At 44.3% G+C, this 21,713-nt stretch overlaps 1 non-coding gene across 1 annotated transcript; it reads left to right on the forward strand.

Annotated features, from left to right (window-relative positions):
* The first annotated feature begins 3,301 nt into the window (after positions 1-3,301).
* Positions 3,302-3,441, forward strand: LOC142441890 (U4 spliceosomal RNA). The gene has a single exon (XR_012783178.1). It is a non-coding gene; the product is annotated as a U4 spliceosomal RNA (small nuclear RNA).
* The last annotated feature ends 18,272 nt before the right edge of the window (positions 3,442-21,713 follow it).

Consider the following 21,713-nt stretch of genomic DNA (forward strand, 5'->3'; position numbering starts at 1 on the left):
CCTTACATTCCAGAAACCCAGACATACCTGTATCTCCCAATCCCTGACTACTTTACCTTATATGGACTAAAGGCAGATCAGTCATGTGTTCCCCAGGTATATAAACACCACTCCTGTAGTCTGGAGTGCGACTCCCTCAACTCGTACACTGTGGACCAAGGGACTTTGCCCAGGCTGGGTTTTTCTCCCCAGTAAAGCCTGTTTGCTAAATTCTACTGATTTGGTCTCTGGAGCCTCTCAAATACCTTACAATTATGACTTCTTGCATGCATGTATCAGAACGTCCAATGAAAATGGTTTACTAGGAGGAGTGAAAGTGCTTTCATGCATGGTTGGATCCTTAGGTCTAACCAATGGTCCACTTCTTAGTTCCAATTTCCTATATGTTAGCTTCACTATCAGAATGGCTATTCCCCAACTTTGTAGTCTTAGAGTATGAACTTATAGAAGAAGAGAGTTTGTTCTTTTCCCTGACATATCACCATGTTTAGACTAGTGCCGAGCTCTCAATAAATACTTGCTTAATGAATGAATTGGTGAAAAAAAAAAGAATCATAGATAGCTTTTAACATTCCAGATTTCCATCCTATCAACTTAGCAACACTGGGGGGGGGGGGGAAGCATGCCTCATTCCAAGCCAAACTCCTTAGGGCTGAATCTAATTAGTCTGGCTTGGATTTGAGTTTGGGTCATGTATTTGTCAGTGTAGGCTAGACTTTGCCATGGCAACACATAAATCCTGAGATCTCAGTGGCTTAGCATCATAAAATTTACTTCTTAGTCACATCATTATCTAATGTGTTTGGAGGACGGAGAGGCTTTGCTCCAAATAGTCAGTAAGGTATTCAGGATCCTCTCATTTTGTAACCCTAATATCCTTAATATAAGACCTCAGGTTTCCAAAATAATAATTTATAAATTATCAAGAGTACATGAGAGAGAGGGAAGTGGGGGAAATGAGGAGCTAATACCAACGGCTCAAATAGAAAGTAAATGTTTTGAGAATGGTGAGGGCTACAAATGTACAAAAGTGCTTGACATACAATGGATATATGTATGGACTGTGATAAGAGTTGTATGAGCCCCCAATGAAATGATTATAATAATAATTTTTAAAAGACCTCAGTATTATCATGGAACAGGAAAAGAGAATATTATATGTGGGAGATTGTGGGAAACAGAAAGATTTCTCCCAACTGGTTTCCCCCAAATAGGACACTGCTTGCAGCTAATGGTAAATAATTGTCAAGTTACTTCCCTGAAGGCAGTCAGCTGCCAGACTACTGTCTAGTCCCACCACAGGTAGGCCTGCTCCCTGCTGCTCAGGACAATGAGCTACTTCTCCCTAAAGGCTTGCAGTCATCTATTTGGTTCCTGTAGGTGGAGTTCACACCCCACTGATAATGGTCTCTATCAGTTGAGCCAGGAACAGGTCAAACCGGCTCTGTGACATCCAGTGTTAAGCTGCCATCCTGACTCTAGGTTACTCCCATCTTGCCACATGTATACCCCCAATCCCTCCTCTTCCTATTAAGTGTATACCCCTAGATCACCCCTGTCCCATTACTGTATAACATATAGCACAACCCTTTCCTGTGACATATGTCTTCACTTGTAATAAGGGGCTTGCATGTCCCCAGAGAATATAAAAGCCTTGGTTAGCATTAAATCTCTCTTTCTGTCCACATGGACCACCAAGCGGGGCTGAGGTGAGCATTGCTACCATGAATGTGTCTGACTCCATTGCTTCTATCTCTCATGCTCTCTATGACATTACTATAATCTTTACTTATTATCGCTGTACAATTGTGCCTACCGGACCCGTGATGATGTGCTAGGGGCTGGCTTCCCCTCACAGTAGATGGTTCATGTCACACACCTAGAGGTCGCACTAGTCACCTTGGTCCGTATTCCACTGGCCAGAGTGGACTGGTGGTTCCCAATGGGGAGCCCGGGAGATAATAACATAGTTTGGTGACATATACATTGCTGCAGGCTATATGACCCTCCTTGAGAGAATCATGGAGACTGGTAGGTTTCCCAGGCTAACTGTGAAGGAGGGCTACCTATGGGAAAATAGGGATGCTGTTCTCAGAAGCAGCCCTGGTGGCACAGCAGTGTAACCCTTGGCTATGTGCAGGTTAGCTTCACAAGCATCTGTTTTGCTCCGGACCCCAGAACCCACGAACCATTCCAGGGGAGAAAGTCATGACAGTCTGTTTTTAAAGATGACCGTGTCGGGAACCCTAAGGGGCGGTTCCACTCTGTCCTGCAGCGTCTCTGTGAGTCAGAGCAGACTGGATGGTGAGCAACAACGTTGCCATAAGGGAGGCCCTGGTTAATGCACTCTCGTGGTTGTATTTGATTTGAACTCAGTTACCCACCCCTCAATGTGGTGGTGGTGGTGGGGGGGGGATTTTCCACAGTCTAAGTGAAGTATATTGTCCTTGATAGTAAGTCATGCTTCAACCACAGATGAAAAAATGGATATGAAGAACTCTATGACTCACAAGTGTTGGGAGTGAAAGGCACACCCATAGGCAGGAACAATATGGGGAGGTCAGGTAGAGTATAGGATCATTGCACACTCTTGAGGTAGGGTCATTGATCCTTGTGAAACTCAAGAGTAGAAAGTACAGAAAAGAGGCTATAGAAATGATATAAATAAGGTAGAAGCATGGCACTAAGAAATGAAACAGCTGGGCTTTTCCGTTGCACTGTTACTGGGGACAACGAGTTGAAGCGTGGTGTGGTGCTCCAGCTAACAGGGGAGGAAAGGGGTTGGACATGGATGCTGAGACATCATCTGAGATGGAGGGTAGCTAACATCATTACATACACTCAGGTGCTAACCAAAAGGTTGGAGGTTCAAGTCTACCCAGAGGCTTCTTAGAAAAAAGATCTGGTGATCTACTTCCCAAAAGCCAGCCACTGGAGACAATGTCGGGCATAATTCTACTGCCACAGGCATGGAGCAACCATGCATTAGAATGGGCTCTCTGGCAATTAGTTAGTTGTTTTATTACCAGAGGGGGAAGTGGTGCTCTCTAGCACTCATATACATTGTGTGTTGGCTGCTTTCAAGATCATCCAGATCCAATAAAAATTCATAATTTTTATGAACACTCATTGCAGAGCCAGGCTTGTTGAAGGACCAGTGTAACGTTGGCTTTGTTTAAATCATTCCTACATCATTTTTATGTTCCTTTGATCCGTCCAATTCTACTTTAGTAAGCACATTCAAAGCTTATTTTTTAACATGGATTCGGGAAAGAGTCCTCAGTTAAAAATCTTCAAACTGAGCTTTGCGCAGTGGCGATATTGTAGCCAGTGAGGTTTATCCGAGGTGTGATATTGCTAATTGAAATCTTTTCCCAATACCCTGCCATGATGACTTGAAATATAGTCTGCACTGACAATTTTTGACCGTCTCTATGGAGACTGAGAAAAAAATTCTTTAAAGTAATATATATTTAAATAATTTTACAAACTGATTGCAAAAAGAATTCACACGTATTACTTGTACATCGCTTGAAAAACATTTTATTAGTCAGCTTTCACTACGCTATGATACAGTAACAAATGATCCTCTCTCTCCTATCTCAACAGAAGTTGATCTCTCACTCATGTTTTATGTTGCTAGAGGGTCAACTCAGCTCTGATTCATGTGTCTCCACCCCAGGGCCCAGGCTGAAGCATTAGCCCCTCCTAGGAAACTCTGTTCCTATAGAAAGGAACCAGAACAGGCTTGCCCACACCATAGCTCTTACAGCTTCTGACATAAGACATGTCACCTTTGCTCGAATTCCATTGGCTAAAATGAGTCACATGGCCACATTCAAAGACAGCAGAGTCGCTGGCAAAGGGTAGGTATCATGGGGCTTCTCATAGGGAAGGGAGACAGATTACTAAGGACAATGATTTTTACACGAGAAGTATAAAACATAAAATAGGATGATCAATTCCATCACTCAGAGATAACTATTTTCACTTTTTGGGTAGTTTTCCTTTATTATATTTTCCTCTTGTCTTTCCTTTAGTTTTCTGTGATATTTAAGTCTAGTGTGGAAGCCATCGGCCAAGGTGCTGTTGCTGTGCCTAAGCTTCTCTCACTGCCATCAAGTCAATTGTGACTCGTGGCGACCCTATAGGGCAGGGTAAAACTGTCCCTGTGGGTTTCTGAAACTGTAGCTCTTTACAGGAAGAGAAAGCCTCATCTTTCTCCCAAAGCCACTGGTGGTTTTCAACTGCTGACCTCCAGGTTAGCAGCCCAATATGTAATTTTCAGAAGCAGATTGCCAGACCCTTTTCCCGGTCAGTCTAAGTCTGGAAAAACAAAACAAAACAGAACAAAACTCACCATAATTGAGTCAATTCTGACCCATATCAATTCAAAAGAACAGATTAGAAGGACCTCGGGAGGGCTGATGGCTTTGACTTTGTGGTGAACAATCCAATTTGTAATCCGCTATGGCACCAGAGAAGCCCCTGAAGTTTGTCCACCTTGGGTTACTTATTGGTATTTGAGATAACTTATGTTGTAGATTTCAGCATTGTATCTACAGTCAACCTAGCATAGTCTGACAAACGGATGGATGAGCAGTGATCATTTTTCTAAGAATATGTAAACAGGAGCAGCTGCCTAATAATAATTTGCATGAATCAATAACATTCCTAAAATCAAGGCAATCACATCTAATATAATCAATTTTCAATTACAACCAGGTGATCCAACCAGGTACCCTAGCCCCGACAGTCCCAACCTTGGCTGATGCTGAGAATCCTCTGGGGATTTGGAAATACCACAGGTCCCTGGGCTCCTCCCCCAAGAGGTTCTATTCATTAAGTTGCAAATAGCGCTCAGGAGAAAGCTGGGGCTTGCTGCCCCAGTAAAGAAGATGGAACAGCTTCAGAAACTCACGGTGAACTATAAATACTATGGGAGCAGAGAGGTTGATCTTTCGCCCTTCGCCCTGCCAACCTTGTGATTAACCACACGATACCTAACACACAGTGCCACCAGGACTCCTTCTAATCACAAAGGTGATTTTCATCATAGAAAATACAAATAAAGAAAGAAAAAAAATTACATTTGGGGAGCTCTGGTCAGGTAGCGGTTGCTCATTGGGCTGCTAACTGCAAGCGCTGCGGTTTGAAGCCATCAACCGCTCCGAGGGAGAAAGACGGGGCTTTCTACTCCCATTCTGAGTAAGAGACTTAGAAACTCCCAGGGCAGTTGGATCCTGTCCGATAGGGTCGCTATCAGTCGGCATCAATTCAAAAGCATTTGTCCTAAAGCATGTTCCTCCTTACTGTTCCTGTTTCCGAGGTTGAGCTCAGCTGGCAATTTATCAGTACTTTGACATAACTTCTCATGGTAGAGTTGAAATTGAAAAACGGAACCAATCATTTTGCTATAGAATCAATTCCGACTCATAGGGACCCTAGTTAGGGCTCCCCGGACTGTAAATCTTTATAGGCACAGTTGGGGGCTTGCATTGCCAACTTTTTGGTTAGCAGCCTGGTGCTCAACCCACAATGCCCCAGTGCTCCTAAGACAATGTTAGCGTACAGCAAACTGGTTTATGTCTGCAAAGAATGCGAGGCCAAGAAGTCACACAGCACAGCAGGGATGGCTCTTCTCTGCGACATAAGATCTTTGCTCAGGCTGGGGTGTCCAAGATCGCTTCTCTACTCATCTGCTTGGCCTTCGCTTAAGGGCTCAGACTCCAGGGACTGGCTGGATTGGCTCAACTGGAGCCGCATTTCTGAAGCCTCATGGTGGAGTTCCTTGGTTCTCAGGACCTCTCCCTTTCCCTGTGACCTTTCTATGTAGTCTTTCTAGAAGGCAAGCAGACTTTTTACATGACAGCTCCCATGTGATAACTGTCAGATCTTAAAGTTGAGCACGGTAATTGGCCCAGCATTATTTCGATTCATTCCATTGGTTAAATTATGTGCCCAATGCAAATTCTCAAAGCAGGAGTTATACCAGATGATGGCTATTGGGAGGCATGGTTCGTTGGGGTCATTAATGTCACATTCATATTATGGTAAAGCTATATCCGCACATGTTCAGAATACTCAGGAGTATGCCAGTAGGGATATGTTCTTTTTGGTTCAAGGTGCCCTTGATGTCAGTTTTCACGTGGACATTGATGCTGGGGATAGTGAAGTCCATGCAGTATAACCAGCCCAGGCTTCATACTCTAGACACAGCCTAGAATCCCAATGAGAAGGCCCACACGGTGCTGTTTCCCAAAGACCACCGTCAGCTGTCAGGAGTGACTCTCTAGGAGTATCTGTGCTGAGAACCAGAGGAGTCTTGCTCTTCGTCCTCCCTTTCACCCACTCAAATGTCCTGCTTCATCTGGAAATGGAAAGAGGAGGGGTAAGATGACCCAGAGGAATGAAAAACTAGGAGCTGCTTACATTACTCATTGAGAAAGTGAAAAATCACCCTGATCGCTGAAAGCTGCCAGAGAGGCTATAATTGTCCCAGTGGGTTTGGAAAGAAACAGCTTTCTCAGACTGTAAACAATAACAATGGTACTTCATGAGTGTGGTGCAACTAGAGGAAGACAAGCGTGCAAGCGCAGGATAACTGAGCAGCCCTCCCGCCGGCTCCTGTGAAGGACTATTGCTTGTTTATTGGTGACAACTCTAATCCTCTTTGTTCCTTCCATCACCAAGGGAAAAAAGTCACCAGATGGCTCGTGCTTCCCAATAGCATCCAATTCAGAACTTGTCTCTGCTCCTGAAAGCCCCCACTCAACTACCAACACACATGCGCGTTCTAGTTGGCCCCACTCAGCCCGTCATTCTGGTCTGTATGTTCTCCCTTAGTGTGACAAGTGACATAAGCCCAACTTTGTTTGAGTCTGAGTGCGATCTTACTGATCTTGGACAAGATTTATGCCATCGATTCATTCTCTCATTCAACAATATTTATTATGGACCTATCATATGGTCCCCACTGTCTGATCCAACCCTTGGGCCTTTTCTCAAAGGCTTCATGCTTATACTACCCCACTCTGAGCCTATCGGACCAGTCCAGTTACACGGATGCCTGCTGGCAACGGAGACATCATCCTGGTGTGAGGCACAGGGCGTGGCTCCTGAGGACATGACCTCAGCAGGTCCTGAGGGAAGACTTTCCAGTCAAACCTTGAAGACTCCTAGGTGCTTCCTTTTACGCATAGCTCTATTCTCTTGAGGAAGACACCTTATCACCTGTCAGAAGTGGGCTGAGCTGTGGGATTGACTGACCTCATCCTTCAGGTCAGGAGTCCATCTTTTCACTTTGTGTCCCCTTCCAGGCCCAGGAATGCCAGGCACGAGCCACACTAGGACCAGGGCTGGAGCTGGTGTGAGATTGTTTCTGGAGAAGCCATGGGAGAATAAATGCTAAATTCAGTTAGTGAAGCACAGGGAAGAACTGAAGGTCAAGGTCAAACCCTACCACTTGTCAGAGGAAAGGATGAGGCCAATGGGGACAGTCAGAAATAGCTTCATACCCCAGAGATAGTAATACTGGCTACCATTTCTGAGGCCTATTCCATATGTCAGTGTCTTGGGGGCATGGAGGCTTATGTGTTGAGTGTTAACCACAGATTAGTAGTTTGAATCCACCAGCTATTCAGAGGGAAAAGGATGTGGCGTTCTTATCCTGTAAACAGTTACAGTCTCAGAAATCCACAGGGGAAGGTCTACCTGTCTTATATGGTTACTATGAGTTGGAATCGATTCGATGGAAACAAGTTTGGTCTTTCAGATGTCAACCATAAGGGCGTGCTTTATATGACTTCCTTTTAGCTTCTGTTTCTAGGGTCTCAAGACTACCCTTGAGTTATCATTCACTGAAGAATCCACACAGGTTTTATTTATGCTGAAGTTTATTACAGCAAAATTCCAGAATGAAAGCAATAGGAAAAAAAGCAAGTATCACTCAAAGTCCCTAGAGGTCAGGCGTAGACTTCTAAAATCTCTCCCCACCAGACTCACACGGGACATGATTTTATCTCTAACAGTAAACCATGGAGACACAGGTAAAATGTCTCTGCTCAAGAATGACCACTCCAGTCCTAGGCATTTATAAAGAGCTGGTCACAGAGGTACAGCCTGCTATGTGATCAAAATTCAGGATAACCAAAGCTCAGGATCCCAACCATAAAACCAACCAGATCTATCAGCAATCTTGATGTCTGCTAACAATCCTCCTGACCAGTTCTGAGAAGCTGGTACTTCTCAAAAAGGTCTATTCCAGGCACATACAGCAACATCACACATAGTGGTACAAAGAAGTAGTAATATAAAGAGCACTCTGAGGGCCACACTCTGGGGATTGGCCTAGAATCAGTCATGGTTCCAGGCGCCCTAGAGACATGCAGTTATCTAGCAACCAGACCTGTTGTGTTCATTTTTCCTGACAGCCCTCAAGTAGCTTCTCAGGGGGATTATTAGCCTATTTACAAAGGGAAAAACTGAGGCTCAAGGATATGAAATGGTTGATGGGTAGAGACCTGAAACTAGGACTGCAGGGGAGAGCAGAACTCTAAGGCCAGATAGGCCCGGGTCCCAGGACTGGTTGTTGTATCACCAGGGGAAATTTCGCCCCATCTGTATAATAAAATGAAGGCAAACCCATCTCTGAGGACTGTTGCTAGGAACACATGAAGTTATGGTTCAGGAGGACTTAGCATAGTCCTAGCACACCAAGCATGATACATGAACATGAGCATCGGGCGTTACAGCGATGATGTGATGAAGCTGAAGGAAGGAGAGTGGCTCTCCTGATTCTAGTCAGAAACCCCAAAGACACTTTAGAAGGAAGTGACCAAGGTACAGCTTCATTCCAAGGAGCATGGGAATCCCCCAACCCCTTCAAGTCCCTCCTCACCATGCTACAAACAACAGATGGAGCTGTGCAAGGTGCTGGTAGCACAGCCTCCTGGAGACAGGTTCAAGTTTGGGCTCATTGGCAGGCTAGTCTCTGAGGAGGTCCATAGGATAGACCAAAGGTTTCGGGTGAGGAAAATGAATGGCCTGATGGGGTTCAGCTTGTGCATATTGATGTCTGGGTCAGGGAACTAAGACCATCAATTAATATGTTTTCTGATCAAGATAGGGAGTCAGAAGTCTCCACTGAATTCCCTCAATTCCCTGACCAAGAATATGATAGTCTTGCCCCCAGAGAGAGTCCATCCGAATGTGGATTACTGCAAATCTAGTTAGGATAACAGTTAGCATCTCACCATTTGTTTTTCCTTCTAACTCATTTCAACCTGTTTGAGTTATTATCACATTCTACTATTTTTAACAGTTTTATTGGCACTTCATCCACATATCATAGAATTCAATCATATCAGGAAGAGTTGTACCATAATTACCGCAATCAATTTCAGAACATTCTTCTTCCCTGTACTCGTTGTTATCCATGTAATTAGTTTTTGAATTGTGGCAAAAATACACACAACAAAGCATTCTCCAATTCAACACCATCTCCAGGTGTCATCCAGTGCCATTGATGATACCCTTCATGCTGCCCAACTGTTATTGATATCCTTTTCCAAATGACTACTTTTATATATTGAGATTCTTCTGTGTTTTATTCTGTTGTAGTTGTGGGGTTTTGTTTGCTTGTCTTGTGGTTTTTTTGTTGCTTATTTACATGACTGTCTTAATAAGAAACTTGGGAAAGGTAAATTTATAAAGACAACAACCAAATTAATAGTTTCTTAAGATTAAGACATGAGAAGTTAGGGGTAAATGGGGAGCTAATAATAATGGATACAAGAATGAAGAAAATGTTATAAAATCAGTTTGGGTGATGAATGCACAACTCTTTTAAACGTATTGAAACATTGAAATGTATGATACATGAATTCTATGACAATAAACTGTGGATAAAAGATGGGAAATCAAATCTGGGGCATACAGACTGCTGAGCGGTATCTGTTGGAAGCAGAGTTCCAGTAAAACCCTCTGGGGCAGCACTGATCTGCCAGGTGTGCAGTAACCAGTGAGCCTTCAGCAAGGCAGCCTGGAGCTCAGCCAGACAGGGGGATGGGAGAGAATTGGGCAGAGAGTATACCCACCTGGCTTTGTACCCTGTGGGCCATCGCTGCAGGTCTCAGGGCCTCAGCAGCCTCGACCATAAATTGGGAGGACATGTCAGTGAAAGAAAGCTATCTCAATTCAGAGGATGCATAGAGACGGCCAACAGAGGCTACCGATTTATGTTCTAAGGTCCTCACAGAGCATTTTAAGGTTTTGAATCAGTTGCCAGTATTTTAACATCAGAAAACTTTACCTAATCTGAATTCCTAGCTTCCTATTAAGGATAAGGGGGTTTGTAGTCTGGCCACATATGACATGCAGTCCCACAGTTATAGGTGTCTGTAGCTGGGCCCTGGTACCGTAATGTTTATGTGATGGGCTGCTAACTGCAAAGTCAGCAGTTCAAAGCCACCAGTTGCTCTGAGGGAGAAAGATAAGATTTTCCACTCCCATAAAGAGTTTCCGTCTCAGAAACTCGCAGGGTTTGTTCCACCCAGTCCTATAGGGTTGTTATGATCCAGTGCTGCTTGATGGCATAGAGTGCGCAGCTGGATGGCAGCCACCTTTCAGCCCCATCCAGTTACTTGCTCCTCAGCAGACAGCTGTTACCTGGGCCCCGCCCACTTCCCTGGCCGAGGTCAGTGCTATAGTGCTGCATGCAGTGATGTCAGGCAGGCCAGCTCACACCACCACCATGCTCTAGCTTCAGCCATGACCAAAGACCATTGCGGTGCGGGCATCAAGGGAAGTAACTCCCTGTATCCCACAGGTGACATTCACCATTACTGGGCCTTGGAGATCCAGCTCCAAGTGAGTGCCACAGAGCTTGATTCTCCCCCTTCTCCTTCCTGCCCAGGCAGACACTCTGACGACCACATTCAGAGCTGGCCCAGGCAACCCGAAGAATGGTGGCAGCCTGCTGCCTGGACAGGGAGAAGTAGCCAAGGCTGGGGAGGATGATGCAGGGAGAGCTTGCAGGCCTGGGGGGTCTAGCCAGAGCTCTGTGCCAGAGCTCCCAAGATTGGGAAGCCCAGGAGGAAGGAAACACTGGGATTTGGGGGTGTTGGGTGACCTGTCAGATGTCCAGTGTTCTCCTTGCTGCACAGGGGCATGACAACCATACTCCAGGACCTGGAAACTCTGGGCATCCCAACCTCTAGGAGGCGAAATGAAGAAATCAGAGGCAGATGGGATGGCAGGGTCTGGGCCCCAGGCCTCTGGCCCTTACGCTTGGTTTCCTGCCCCCACCCCACCCCTACCCCCGAGTTCCAATCCTTATTTCCCTTTGGCAAGTTCCTTTAAGACGCCGCTGGAAAGTTTACTATTACCATCTTTCTCAGACTGAGTTCTCAGTTCTGACTGCTGGGTTCCTCAGTGCTTCCAATATTTCCATTCCCCTAATCCTGCCAGCCATTCTGTAGCAGGATGGACGTTTCACAAAAGCCGTGTCCCTCGTGTACAGAGAGGTACTTGGTATTCTCACAGCCCAGAGTTCGTAGGACAGAGCCAGCGTCTTCTTGGAGTGGCCCCCACACACGCCCGCCTGTGGTCCTTACGCAAGTAGCAGCAGCTGCCCAGGAGGACGCAGCCCTGTGGCGTCAGTCTGTGAGCAGCAGGCCCAGGGGACGGGAGGGGTCTGCATGACCTCAGAGTAAAGTCACGCTTGTTTATGAGACTCTGACACTGTGCTGGTCATTTCCTCCCTGCTGGGCCACACAGCTCTGCCTGCTCTGACTTATTGTCTGGCATCACACGTTGTCACTCTTACCGCCTGTGTCAGGAGGCACGATGGGGTCAGAGCTGTTTGTCTGCAATTTGGGATAATGAGCGGCAGGGAAGCACTTTGGCCTCTGGATAGGAGACACTCCCGCCGCGGCGAGCTGCCTTGGGCCTGAAACATGGCACCGTGAGCCATCCCGGCTGCAGCTCAGCATCTCGGTGGCTGCGGCAGACTCATGGAGAGTCTCAGGGTCAGAGGCAACTTGATGGCACCGAATGGCACCAGGGACCAGAAGAGGGACGGGGAGTCGTTGCTCAGGGGTCTCTGAGTAGCTGGTATGGAATAATATCTATAGACCATGATGAATGTAATAAAGGTCACTGAGTTGTACATACAAAACGTGTTCAATTGAAAAAGGGTTTGAAAATAAAAGTGAAAGATAAATACACATGGATTAAGCCCCTGGTGAATCCCCTCTGACCATGGATCAGGTTTGTAAATAGCTTTTTAAAAAATTTTATTTTATTGGGGGCTCTTACAGGTCTTATCACAATCCATGCATATATCTATTGTGTCAAACACATCTGTACATATGTTTTTATCATCTTTTTGAAAACATTTTCTTTCTACTTGAGCCCTTGGTATCAGCTCCTCATTTTCCCTCTCCTTCCCCCAAACTCCCTTCCCTTGTCCCCTTGATAATTGATAAATTGTTCTCTTTTTTTTCATGTCTTACACTGACCACTGTCTCCCTGCACCCACTTTTATGCTGTCTGTCCCCCTGGGAGGGGGGCCATATGTCGATTATTATGATCGGTTACTCCTTATTCCAACCACTTCCCTTACTCTCCTGGTATCACTGCTCCCTTGGTCCTGAGGGGTTAATGTGTTCTGGATTCCCTGTGCTGCAAGCTCTTCTCTGTACCAGTGTACATGTTCTGGTCTAATCTGGAAATCGTTTTGCTATTATTCAGAATGCATTGGAAAGTGGATTGTTGAAGATGCTGTTATCTTAAAATTTAGCACCCTGTGAACTGAATTTCCCTATAATCCATTTAAATTTGTTGTGTTTTCGAATATTTTATGCTTTCTTGTCAATTGAGATTTTTATCTTGTTATTGTTCTTAGGTTTTTAAAAATATTTTTCTGTATATGAAATACAAGATAGGTCAATCTATAGAAACAGTGACTGGATTAATGGTTACTAGGGGTGCGACTAGGGAAATTGGGGGAAACGGAGAGCTAATCACAGTGAATACAAGAATGAGGAAGTTGTTCTGAAATGGATGGTAGTGATGATTGTACGAGTCTTCTTGATATTGTTGAACTTTTGGATTGTAGGTACGTGAATTATATGCCAATAAAACTGTTAAAAAGGTTTTAATGTATTTTAAGATATATATTATAAGACAATAAAAAATCTGTACAGAAATCCTATATAGAAGTGGGTATGTAGTAGTCTCACTGTAATTTTAATTTTTTCTTTTCTCTCTTTCTTTTAAAAAAATCATTTTATTGGGGCTCATACAACTCTTATCACAATCCATACATACATTAATTGAGTAAAGCACCCTTATACATTCATTGCCCTCATCATTCTCAAAATTCGCTTTCAGCTTGGGTTCCTGGAATCAGCTCATTTTCCTTTTTTCCCTCCCCCCCTCCCCATTCCTCCTCCCTCATGAACCCTTAATGATTTATAAATTATTATTTATTTTATCTTACACTGCCCGGCGTCTCTCTTCACCCACTTTCCTGTTACCCATCCCCTGGAGAGGAGGTTATATGTAGATCCCTGAGATCGGTTCCCCCTTTCTAAAAAAATCATCATATTGGGGACTCTTATAGCTCTTATAACATTCTATACATCAATTGTATCAAGCATATTTGTACATATGTTGTCATCATTATATTTGAAACATTTACTTTCTATTTGAGCCCTTGGTATCAGTTCCTCTTTTTTCCCTTCCTCCCCCCACCCCGAGGTCCCCTTGATAAACTATAACTTATTATTGTTTTCATATCTTGCCCCAACTGCTGTCTCCCTTCATCCACATTTCTGTTGTTCATCCTCCTGTGGTGGGAGGTGGGAAGGTTATGCATCGACCCAGTTTCTGTCCCTGAGGGGTTTATCTGACCTGGATTCTGTGAGTCCTGAGTTCTTATCTGCACCAGTATACATGTTCCGGGCTACCCAGAACTGAAAGGCAGGACTGGGGTCATGATGGTGGGGGTTGAAGAAGCCTCAGAGAAATATTGTGTGTCTCATCAGTGCTATACTGAACCCTAGTTGACTCACCCCTTCCTTGTGATCCTTCTGTCAGGGGATGTCCCGTTGTCTCCAGATGGGTTTGGGGTCTCTGCGGCAACCTCCCTCATTCTCAACAATATGTTTGTTTGTTTGTTTGTTTGTTTTGGGTTCTGATACCTGTTACCTGATCCTGCGGTTACCTCATGATCACGCAGGCTGGTATGTTTTTCCCATGTGGGTTTGTGGCTTCTCTACTAGATGGCCACTTGTTTCACTTCAAGCCTTTAAGACCCCACACACTATATATTTTGATAGTTGGTCACCATCAGCTTTCTTCACCACATTTGCTTGTGTGCTCATTTTGTCTTTAGCGATTGTTTCAGGAGGGTGAGCATCACAGAATGCCAGGTTGTTGGAACAAAGTGTTCTTGTGTTGAGGGAGGGCTTGAGCAGAGGCCCAAAGTCAGTCCACTTCTTCAATGTATTGTCAGATAAATATATGTACATAGGCCAATACCCCTATTTTTATGAATTAATGTATTTACATAAGTGCACAACTATGTTTCTACCTCTATCCATAGCTTTGCTTCCTAGATCTTTTCTATTTCCTTTTGCCTTCCTCCTGCCCCACCATCATGCTCATCCTTCTTCTGCCTTTCAGTAATTCCTCTCAGCCAGACTGCTGCTGCTCCCAAACCCTTGGGATGTCTATGTCCTTCTCATTGTTGCCTTGAATTCTCTAGTTGTTCCCCTGTCTATGGCTGTGTTTGCTCACTGCTTCTATGCCCCGCTGCCTCCTCCCCCCATGTCCCTCCAGAACCATCGTGGTTGCTTTCTTCTTGGGCTTGCTTCCCATGCCTGTCTCTTAATGTTCTGATCTAACAATTGCAGCACCTGTTAGGTAATTCTACCTGGACGCCATCTTGACTCCACAATTCCTCTTTTTTTTTTTTAAAGATCGTTTTATTGGGGGCTCTTACAGCATGAATACCTTCTTTTATTAAATTGGAACTCTATGATGCTCACTCTCCCGACACAACGGCTGGAGCCAAAGTGGGTGAACAAGTAAATGTGGTGAAGAAAGCTGATGGTGCCCGGCTATCAAAAGAGATAGTGACTGGGGTCTTAAAGGCTTGAAGATAAACAAGCGGCCATCTAGCTCAGAAGCAACAAAGTCCACATGGAAGAACACACCAGCCTGTGTGATCGAGTGGTCCCAAAGGGATCAGTTACTAGGCATCAAAGAACAAAAAATCATATCATTGACTGCACACCTCCATGATAGGATCGCTGAAGACAAATGGGTGCATAAGCAAATGTGGTGAAGAAAGCTGATGGTGCCCGGCTATCAAAAGAGATAGTGTCTGGGGTCTTAAAGGCTTGAAGGTGAACAAGCGGCCATCTAGCTCAGAAGCAAATAAGCCCACATGGAAGAAGCACACCGGCCAGTGCGATCACGAGGTGCCCAAGGGACCAGGTATAAGGCATCATGCAAAAAAAAAAAAAGATATAAGTGTGTGTATGTATGTGTATATATGTGTATATGTATATATGTATGTGTATATATGTATATATATATCATATTAAATGAAGGGGGAAGTGTAGAGTGGAGACCCAAGGCCCAAGTGTCGGCCAATGGAGATCCCCTCATAGAGGGGTTTAGGAGAGGAGATGGGTTAATTAGGGTGTGAGGTAGTATCGATGAAGAACACAGCTTTCCCCCAGATCCTGGATGCTTCCTCCCCCCAACTACCATGATCCGAATTCTACCTTGCAGGGCTGGATAGGACAGAGGCTGTACACTGGTACATATGAGGGTTGGAGGTACAGGGAATCCAGGGTGGATGATACCTTCAGGACCAAGGGTGTGAGGGACGATGCTGGGAGAGTGGAGGGTGAGTGGGTTGGAAAGGGGGAACTGATTACAAGGATCCACATGTGACCTCTTCCTTGGGAGAGGGACAGCAGAGAAGGGGGGAAGGGAGACTCCGGATAGGGCAAGATAAGACAAAATAACGATGTATAAATTACCAAGGGCATATGAGGGAGGGGGGAATGGGGAGGGAGGGGGGAAAAAAAAAAGAGGACCTGATGCAAGGGGCTTAAGTGGAGAGCAAATGCCTTGAGAATGATTGGGGCAGGGAATGTATGGATGTGCTTTATACAATTGATGTATGTATATGTATGGATTGTGGTAAGAGTTGTTTGAGTCCCCAATAAAATGTAAAAGAAGAAAAGAGAAAAAAATGATTAGGGCAAAGACTGTACAGATGTGCTTTATACAATTGATGTATGTATATGTATGAACTGTGAAAAGAATTGTATCAGCCCCAATAAATTGTTTTAAAAAAAAAAAGATCGTTTTATTGGGGGCTCTTACAGCTCTTATAATATCCATACATCAATTGTAGCAAGCACATTTGTACGTATGTTGCATCATCATTTTCTAAACATTTACTTTCTATTTGAGCCCTTGGTATCAGCTCCTCTTTTTTCCCTGCCCCTACTCCCATCCTCGTATCAGCTCCTTTCTTTTTCCTGCCCCTACTCCCATCCTCGTGACCCCTTGATAAATTATAAATTATTATTATTTGCATATCTTACACCAACTGCTGTCTCCCTTTACTCATGTTTCTGTGGTTAATCCCCCTTAAGGAGTAATTTTCTTAAAGATTAATAAATCTGACCTTTTTTCATATGCCTATTGGTCATTTGGATAGCCTCTTTTGAGAAATACTCTAATCTTTATTTCATTTTTATTGGGTTATGTTATTTTTTTTTTTTTGCTATGTAGGAATTATTTATAAATCCTAGATGTTAGTCTGTAGGAAGCATCTGGCTGATCAAGGTGTTTACTAATGGGTGACTATTTAGTCCCCTGCGCCTCTGTGTCTCTGCAGACAAGCATTGCAAAATGACTGTTGTTTGTGACTTTGCTGCTAAAAGCATTGAGGGATAACTCAGTTATTTATGATCTCTTTGAGGCTCTCTTGAATCTTGCATATCCGTGTGATTGTCTTAGAACTTAGTGCTTTTATTATTCTAAAGTTAAGAAACTGTGACTAGTTAAGTAACATTTGCATAGATAAGAGTTTAGGAATGTTTAAGTTCTTTGATGTTTGTTTTGTAACCAATTCCCTTGTGTAAGAAGAGTATATATACCAAGCTTCAAATATACTCGAGACTCCAGTCCATCAGATTGGAGTCCTCCCATCCCATGCTTTGTACATAGCTCTTTCTTTTCCTTTCATCCGCATGCCTCAGTTCGAACCCAGCTTGATGCGGGATAGCTGGTCTAATCCCCCGCATTAGTCCCTTGTCAGATATGCACTATATTTTATCTCAGTTTTTGCCTAACTTTAATCCTTTCTCTCTTTTTCTTTTTTAATCATTTTATTGGGGGCTCGTACAACTCTTATCACAATCCATACATCCATCCATTGTGTCAAGCACATTGGTATATTTGCTGCCCTCATCATTCTCAAAACATTTGCTTTCTCTTTGAGCCCTTGTTATCAGCTCCTCCTTTTTCCCCTCTCTCCCCAATCCCCTCCCTCACGAACCCTTGATAATTTATAAATTATTATTATTTTGTCATGTCTTACACTATCTGACTCCCTTCGCCCACTTTTCTGTTGTCCACCCCCCAGGGAGGAGATTATAGGTAGATCCTTGTGATCAGTTCCTCCTCTCTACCCCACCTTCCTTTTCCCCTCCTGGTATCGCTACTCTCATTCTTGGTCCTGAAGGGATCATCTGTCCTGAATTCCCTGTGTTTCTAGTTCCTGTCTGTGCCAGTGTACATCCACTGGTCTAGCCAGATTTGTAAGGTAGAATTGGGATCATGATAGTGATGTGGGGGGAGGAAGCATTAAAGAACTACATCATTTAATCCTTTAATCTTTTCTTAACAGTGTTTTTTGAGGAACAAAAATGGCCAACTGTGCTGAGGTCAAATGTATTCTCTTTCCCCCTCATAGTGCAGAATACAAACACACTCGGATTAAGAAGCCTCTGTGCACCCTGGGATCACGAAGGAATCTCTCTCTTTTCTTCTAGAAGCTTTATTGTTTTGTCTTCCACATTTAAGTCCATGATCCATTTCGAAATACATTTCTGTATGATTTAAGGTAGTGGGTCACTTTGATATATTACACTCCAGTTGCTACACTTTCATTGATTGAGAATATCTTCCTTTCTCTGTTGAATTGTGCTGGAATCTTTATTTAAAAGTTCCCAAACATAGTTGGCCTACCACCCCATTTTCAGAAAAAAAAAAAAAAAGACTCATCACCTCCATGGCAATTACAAACGTTTATTGGATAGCCCGCAATTCAGGATAAAATCTAAGGATCTGACCATGGGTTGGGCCACTAACCAGGCCAGCAGGTTCAAACTGCACATCACTCTGAGTGAAAGATGAGGCTTTCTACCCCCATAAGGAGTTAACAGTCTTGAAGACCCACAGAGAAGTTTTACCCTGTCCTATAGGGTCCCTGTATAGTCTGAATCGACTACATGACAATGAGTAGGCTTTTGAATTTTTGGATTGTTTCAGTGTTCCCCAGAGGGCAGGATTGCTCACTTTGGTAAACACTCAAAAAACAAAACAAATGTACTGTCATCAAATCAGCGCAGGCTCGTAGCCGCTGCAGGGCACGACAGAACTGCCCGGGTGCATTTCACAGACTGGAATCTACACAGGAGTGGCAAGCTCAGTCTTCCTCCTGCAGAGTAGTGGCTGGCTTCAAACTACGGAACCCTGTCCTCTCTGCCACCAGTTACACTGGCCTGAATCAAGTGACCGGTTGGTTGTATGCGTCTGTTTCTAGACTCTTTATTCTTTCACTGATCTGTATGTCTGTCCTCACATACACCAAGTGTTCCCCCCAAAAGTATGTCCACCCAGAACTCCAGGATGTGACCTTATTTGGGATGAGGTCTCTGCTGACATAAAGATAAAGATCTTGAAGTGGATTTTGCCCAGAGGGTGTCATAAAGGTGAAGGAGGGCTGAAGAGAGAGTTTGAAGTCAGGATGGCTGGGGTAGAAACTGAAGACAGGAAGTAGCTGATAAGTAAAAAGGGCCTGCTGGATGCCAAAATGGTAGTGAAACAGATCTGAAGTCATAGAACAGAGTGTAGACTCAGTATTTAAAAGTTGTATGTTCTTGAATCCAGGACAGATGAACTCCTCAGGATCAGTAGTGATACCAGGAGGGTGGAGGGAGGGTGGGATGGAAAGGGGGTGGGTCTACATATAACCTCCTCCCTTGGGGATGGACAACAGAAAAGTGGGTGAAGGGAGATGTTAGACAGTGTAAGATAGGACAAAATAATAATGATTTATAAATTATCAAAGATCCATGAGGAAGGGGGGAGTGGGCAGGGAGGGAAAAATGAGGAGCTGATACCAAGGGCTCAAGTAGAAAGCAAATATTTTGAGAATGATGATGGCAACAAATGTACAAATGTGCTTGACACAATGGATGGATGCGTGGATTGTGATAAGCGTTGTACAAGCCCCCAATACAATGATACTTTTAAAAACTGTATATTCCATGACCAAGCATGGATGTCCTCATTGGAAAAGAAAAAGACATGAGCACTCTCCCTTGTGAAAACAATTTTGGATGTTCTTCTTAAATATATTTATGAATACGCTAGGGAGGAAAAAAGAAGGATCTCGTATGAGATCATCCTGGGTTTGAGCGGACTCTACATCCAGTGGCAGGAGTCCTTGTGAGAAACAGAAAGGGGGAGATACATAGACACAGAGAAGGGAAGATCATCTCATTGTCGATGCAGAGACTGGAGTGACGAGGCTACAAGCCAATGAATGCCAAGGATTGCCTGGAGTTAGCAGAAGCCAGGAGAGGCAGATGGAGGACCCGTCCTCAGAGCCTTCAGGTGGAACCAACTCCACCAGCACCTTGATTGCAGACTTCTGACCTTCAGAACTAGGAGAGAATCCGTGTGTGTGGTCTTAAACCAGCAAGTTTGTGGTAACTTAGCCTTAGGAATGTAACACAGACATAGACTTGTAACTAGTGACCTACCAGGCATCGTGAGCTCATGGATAACTGGAGCTGGGTGCCTGTGGGCAGAAGCACTTCCGTCCTTTACTCAGTGCCTTCAATTCCCTGCTCCGGGGAGAGTCAGAGGAGGCTTGCCTTTTGCTCTGATCCTGAGCAGGGTTCACCATAGCTTCCAGGCTAAGACAAACTAGGAAAGGGGGCTTACCGGTAATGATCAACTTTTGAAAATCAGCCAGAGAAAACCCTATAGATCCCAAAGGTCTAATCTGCTGGCCATCCTGGAGCTGTTCCATTTGTTTGGGGTCGCTGGCCCCACGGCATCATGGTCCCTTTGTTGCCCTGGCTGGTCCTCAACTTCCACCTTTTATACAGCTCAAAGCGTCTCTCGTCCCCTGTGAGGTTGGGGCGGGGCGGAGGGGCTCCTCTGGTAGAAAATGAGGGCCCTGTCAAGTCTTTCATGGTTTGCAGCTTGTTCTTTCAGCTTATCTAGAATTAGAGGGAAAGGGAGAGTGGACAGAGGGATTTTCATTTGGTGTTGATGTCCTCTGGGTGTTGCAGATTTCCAAATGCTGCTTCTTTCCTGAATGGAAAGTTTCCAGGATTCCCTACAAGGACACGCTGGCACCGGCACTGCAAACGTGGCTGGCTGTAAAAGACCCCTCTACCACTGGCTTCTGGAAGTTTACTCTTCAAAGACCATCTCAGGTCTGGATAACTCAAGGCCAGCAACCTTCTAGACACCCAGGGGGCCATGGGAGCTCACTCTTCCTGTGACAAGTTGTGCACACTGGTCGTTCCCAATTTGCTATTCTAATTAAAAGTGACCTTAAAATGAAAAGTAGCATCTGGTAGATCAATTGCTCCTGGTGAGATTTAATAAGTTTTTGATGTACGAACTCTCTGGTGTCATCTTTTGTGCACTTTTTGTATACTACCGCTGGTATAATCTACATCAAGCATTCTCCTTCCTACTTCCCCCAGCAAAGTCAAAGCACGTTACATTTAAATTTTAAGGAAATGGCTAGTTTTGTGATATTAAATTTTCTCATGTGAGAACTTAGTTTTTCCCCTTTTGTCCAACTTTCAAAATTTATTCCTACACAATTTACAGTGACATGAACGGGTTTTTTTTTTTTTTCATTTCTCTCGAACCCAACCCACAGACCTCGAGTCAACACTGACTCACAGTGACCCTATAGGACCAATAGAACCCCCCTTGCGAGTTGCCCAAACTAACTGTGTCGGGAGCAGAAAGCCCGTCTTTCTTCCTCAGAGCTGCTGGTGGTGTCAAACTCTCTCTCTCTCTCTCTCTTTCACACACACACACACACACACACACACACACACACACACACAAAGGGGCTTCAAAGATTTTATGATAAATTTTCACTTTCTTTTCATTCTATTTTCCATCAGCTTCTGGAAGCCCTTTCCTACATATAAACCTTGGTGGCGTTAAGGGTTAGGTATATGACGTGTGCTCCCATTAAAGATTTTCAGTCTTGGAAACTCTATAGAGGGTTATTGTAGTTGGAATCAACTCAATGGCAGTGTGCATGTGTGTGTGTGCATGCGTGTATATGTGTGTGTCCTTTACCTCCCTGCAATCTCTAGTAAACAAAATCATTTTTTTGCTGGATATACAAT

This window comes from Tenrec ecaudatus, chromosome 2 (assembly GCF_050624435.1).
Source record: "Tenrec ecaudatus isolate mTenEca1 chromosome 2, mTenEca1.hap1, whole genome shotgun sequence".
Taxonomy (NCBI): Eukaryota; Metazoa; Chordata; class Mammalia; order Afrosoricida; family Tenrecidae; genus Tenrec; species Tenrec ecaudatus.